This window comes from Leptonychotes weddellii, chromosome 11, assembly GCF_054177405.1.
Source record: "Leptonychotes weddellii isolate Sample4059 chromosome 11, ASM5417740v2, whole genome shotgun sequence".
Lineage (NCBI taxonomy): Eukaryota > Metazoa > Chordata > Mammalia > Carnivora > Phocidae > Leptonychotes > Leptonychotes weddellii.
The window spans coordinates 27,970,784-27,976,623 of NC_138379.1; positions in this window are offsets into that span (position 1 = coordinate 27,970,784).

Consider the following 5,840-nt stretch of genomic DNA (forward strand, 5'->3'; position numbering starts at 1 on the left):
ACAAGAATAGACATTATTTTACCTTTTTTTGTACAAATTTTACCTTCACTTGAGTGCCAAAAAACTTAGTGCTTTAAGATGCCCTGGTGGTGAGACTAGGTCAATAAAGCTGGAGGAAACGGTAGAAAGGTTCTTGGCAAAATTGTCCTATACCAAACCATCCCTTTCTGGGACTCCCCCTTCCCCTTACTGTTGCTGATCAGGATTGGTCCCTGGGATCCTGGTCCTTGCACCTGGTTTTCTTTTAGCATTTTAGCAAGTGCTGTCTGATTCCCAAACAAACCCCTCCAATCCCATCCTCAACAACTCCAATTTGGCTTTCCAGAATGTATCTTTAAATATCTTGTGACATCCTCTTGTGAAAATACTAATTGTGGATCAACTGCATATTTAGCTCCACCTTCCACACCACAGCCTAAGACTGAGTCCCAATTCCACACTCCTACTGCAGATCCTGTCCCCTCTTTTGAGGGTACAATTTTAATCATTAACATATTTTTAAGCATGGGTCTTTGCATCTGCTCTAATGAAGAGATATGGCTCATTTATTATCGTGAACATCAGCGGTAGTGTTAGCATACAGTGTATTGCCTATACCAGGAAATGTTTGAGCGTGAAAGGAAGTACTGCTAATAATTACTCTGAAAGAACCGGTACACATCAAGATCGCCCTGGGCAGACTGGAACTATTGTCACCCTAATTATTAGTGATTATCTGGTTTACCTAGGAAACTATTTTTTTTTATTGAGATTCATTTATTTTTCTTGATGTGTTTAAATCTCTCTTTGACTTTGCTAATATTTGGAGTGAGTTATTTGAGAAATAGATTAAGGACCAGACTTACTGAAATGCTCTTTAAAAGCAAACACTGTCTATCAATAGATGAATGGATAAAGATGTGGGATACACACACACACACACACACACACACACACACACACAAAATGGAGTATTACTCAGCCATAAAAAAGATGAATATCTTGTCATTTGCAACAACAATGGATGGAGCTAGAGAGTATAACGCTAAGTGAAATAAGTCAGTCAGAGAAAGACAAATGCCATATGATTTCACTTATGTGGAATTTAAGAAACAAAACAAATGAACAAAGGGGAAAAGAAGAGAGAGAGAGACAAACCAAGAAATAGACTCTTAACTGTAGAGAAAAAACTGATGGTTAGGGGAGGAGGGGAGGTAGGTGGGGGGGTTGGGTGAAACAAGTGAAGGGGATTAAGAGTACACTTATCATGATGAGCTGAGTAATGTATAGAATTGTTGGATCACTATATTTTAGACCTGAAACTAATAGAACACTGTATGTTAACTATACTGGAATTAAAATTAAAAACAATAAAATTTTTTAAAAAGCAAACAAGCATCATCCCAAGGGCCTTAGACTGTCAAAAATAAAGAAACATTTGACTTTTACAAGTTCCTTGACAGCTACAGGGACACTTTTTTTTTTAAAAAATAAAGAATTGATTACATTGTCAGTTGGAGTTATATACTTCATTCACTCATGAGTAATTACCAGCTTCTTCACGTTGGAATGGTATTAGTTCTTTAGATTCTCTTGAGAAGCCTCTGTTACTTGGACCAGTGTGGACAATAAGGTTCTGTTACAGAAACACACATCCAAAATTGACTAAGTATTTTAACCTCTTTTATGTAGCAATTTCTAAATTTCCAAGTTTGGAATAATTCTTTATATAGACATATATAATTATAGAATAACTGAATTGATCTGTACCTCAAAAACATTAAATCCACAGGTTCTCCACCACAAGATACATATCTGAATATCTGTGGAGCTTAAAAAAATACTTTTGCCTTTCCTATTTCTAGAAATTCTGATTTGGGTCTGGGATGGGACCCAGGCACAGGCATTTGGGGAAAAAAAACATGCCTCAGGTGATTTTAATGAGCAGTCAGGACTGAGAAACTCTGATTGAATTCAACGACTTCATCTTACTTCTGAGAAATTGAGGCCCTTTTACTTCAGCCGTCACCGTGGGTTAACAATCCAAATATCCCTGTGAATTGTGAGATGTTTTTAAAAGGGTTCTGTGAATGTGACATCACTTTCTTTATTTAGAACTGATCATAATTTTTATGATTTCCAACAGATGTCTTGGTTTCTTGAATTATCCTTTCACGTCATGGGGCTTCTAAAGGACTTGCTGCCAAAGGAGCCAGAAGGTATGCTGTTGTTGTTTTTTTTTTTGGTTCTCCAGGTAGTAGAGCATATTTCAGCTTTTTTTATTTCTTGCCAGTCCTTTTGCTTCAATTCCTTCATTTATCTTTTTTGTCCACTGAAGTTTGTCTTCTAACACTAGATTATGTGGATGTATCCCTGAAGATTTCACAATTTCAAAAATATTTTTCTTTTGCTTTTATACCTGAGTGATAGTTGAGCTCAGGGGTCAGCAAGCTATGGCCCATGGGCCAAATTCAGCCAGCTGCCTGTTTTTGTAAATAAAGTTTTATTGGGACACTGTCATGCCCATTCATTGGTGTATCATCTATGTCTGCTTTCAAACACAATAGCAGAATTGCAACAGAGTATATGACCCACACAGTGAAGATAATTACTACCTGGTTCTTCACTGAAAAAGCTTTCTGACCCCTGGTTTATCTAGCTCTAAAATGCTTGGACTGCAAGACATTTTTAGGCATTGCTCGTCTATCTTTTAATGTTAAATGTCAGAGGATGTCAGAGGTCAACTCAGTTCCTGCCCACCCTTCCTTTACCCACATTAATGACTTGCCCTTTTTGCCTGAATGCTGAAAGGATTCTTTCTTTATCTTTGAAATCTAGTAGGCTGTATCTTGGCATCAATTGTTTTACATTAATTTTCTTGGAACACTATACATTTGATTCTTTTTGTTTGTTTATCTATCTTGATTATATACATAACTGAACACCTGTAATCCAAGGATACCAGTTATGTACATTTTCATTTGACTTTGATTGGCTTCTGTAGTGCTTTTTTCGTATTTATTTATTTTGCTCATTTTTTAAGCCTAGTCTTTTGTATACCTTATAGTATTCTCAGGAATATCTATTCCTTTCTTCCTTGACTCTTGTATTCTGCTTTGAGATTGTTAAAAGTTTTTATTAAATTCTTGGGGTATATGGCAATATGTTTGGTCATAATTTTAACTGTCTGATGGCAACATTTTTTTGGGGGGTGGCGAATGTTCTTCACTACCATTTGTTTTTTTCTGTTTCTTTTCTCCTTTCTCTTATAATATCTTTACATACTAGTTCCTTTTTAAGGAACTTACTTGCTTAAGGAACTTACCTGCTACTTATCTTTGAATGAGATAAGTTCTTTCTGAACTAGCTATTTGCAGGAGATTTATAGAGACAGAACAAGATTATATTTCTTTTATCCCTTTAAAGATTTATTTATTTATTTATTTATTTATTGAGAGAGAGAGAACACATGCACACGAGTGAGGGGAGGTGCAGAAGGATAGAATCTTCAAGCAGATTCCCTGCTGAGCGCAAACGCCTGATGCAGGGCTTGATCTCAAGACCCATGAGATCATGACCTGAGCCAAAACCAAGAGTTGGATCCTTAATGATCTGAGCCACTTAGGCGCCCTTGTATTTCTGAGTTATAAGGAATTCTTTCCACTTCATAATTCATTCTCCAACACTCATTTCTTTCTTCTTCTGTAACAACAGAAACCAGATTCTATTCATTGTCATTGTGCTCAGCTAAAATGTTAAAATTCCCAGCTTTCTTTATAGCCGGTTATGGCTGTGTGACTAACTCTATATGTAACCCAATATGTGAAGCAAAGTGTCGAGTGTGGCTTCTGGGTAAGCTCCTTAAATGTGGGAGGGGAATGAGGCCCTCTTATTCCTTCAGCCTGGAATATGGATTACTGGAGCTCCAGAAGCCATCTTAAACTATGAAGTAACCTTGAAGGTGGAAGCCATGTACAGATGGAAGCAGAGCAGAAAGTTAGGAGCTGGGTTCTCTGATGACACCATGAAACTACCGTACAAATCCTATTTTAAAAATTCTTTTAAATGAGAGAAATAAACATCTATTATGATGTTAAACCTTTGGGGTTTATCGGTTATATAGCTGAGCTTAATCTTAACTGACACAGTAATAAAACCTTATTAAAAATAATTTTTAAAAAGATTTTATTTATTTATTCAAGAGAGAGTGAGCATGCGATTGTGGCGGGAGGGGGAAGAGGTAGAGGGAGAGGGACAGGTAGACTTCACGTTGAGCACAGAGCCCAACTCAGGGCTTGATCTCACAACCCTGAGATCATGACTTGAGTGGAAATCAGGAGTCAGACACTTAACCAACTGAGACACCCAGACACCCATAAGTAATAAAATTTCTTATAATGGAGGGTTGAATGAGTGAGTGTGGGTACATGGGTGTGTGAGAGAATTGCTTTCGACTTCGTATTTTCAGGGCTAACGGAAGATGGCTGCTGACAGTTCAAGGTCTTTTCCACCTTGCCTCATCTCACCGACAGATTGCTTCCTGTTAAGAGGTCATGTTTGTGTGGTTCTGCTTTCAACCCCAGCTTCCCCACTAGTCTGGGGTGACAAATGAAGACCAAAGAAGCTTCCATTACAAGACTGCATGTTCCATTACTATTGTTCCAACAAGGAACTGGTGACTTCTCTTCTCAGGGTCTCCCATTTCTTAGGAGCACTGGTGCTCTGCAGGTTTTGCCTGAGCTCTGCGTTTGCAGGTGGGTTCCAGCGTTGTCTTCCCATAGACATCCCTGGTGGTCTCTGCATTGAGTAGCTCGTTCCTCACATACTGTGGTTCAGATATCTACTTGTTTCCTAGTTTTGTCAAAGATGGAGCATTCATTTCTGTTTTCCTTCTGTTTGTTGTTCCAGGGTGACTTTGGAGAAGAGAAAGGGCACAGGTGTTCTTACTCCACCGTGTTAAAACCAGAAGTTCCCTTGCTTTATTTTTAAAACAATATTTTCATAAATTGGAAAGGGATGTATGTTCACTGTGGACATGTTAGAAAATGCAGAAAAGTGAAACAAATGAAGGGAAAAATTGCTGATAAATTCACCAGTCAGTGGTGAGTCCTGTTAACATTTTAGAGAATATTTTTCCAAATGTTCTCTCTTTCAATTTCTCTATAAGTAAATTGATACATAAATAATTTTTAGGCTGCATGTTATTTTTAACCCTATTTGTTGAACTTTTTGCAAACATGATATGGAATATCATTGAATAGTCCACATTACTATTAATGATCTTTAGCATTCCCATGTATGAATATAACATAAGTTATTAACCAATCCCCTAGTTTGGGACACTATTTTTTTCCTACACATTGGCCATTATAAATAATGTTACAATGTACTTTTTTTAACTTAAAAGAGAATGGGCTTAGCATGCCCTATTTTTCACATTTCCTTAGCAAAAGCTTTCTACCATGAAATTTCAGCTCAGGTCAGATGGTCATTCATTAGGAATTAGTAGTAGACTATGAGGTTCTTCTTATTATTCAAGGTCAGTGCAGAGGCAGAATGGTAAATGGGAGCCCGGGAGCTCAGGAATTATTTTCAATGCTGTGGCAGGCTCAGGCAGAAGCTCTGTGTAAGCACAGGCACACAGGGCCACAGACTTTCAAGACTTTTCAGACTTTCAATCCCCTGCCCCACTGGGGATTCCAAACACCTTAAAACCTAAAGGGCCCTTCTAATTCACATGAAGGTCTTTTTAAAAAGACTGTTTTATTTCATTTTATTTTATTTTGAAGATCTTATTTATTTATTTGACAGAGAGAGACACAGCAAGAGAAGGAATACAAGCAGGGCGAGTGGGAGAGGGA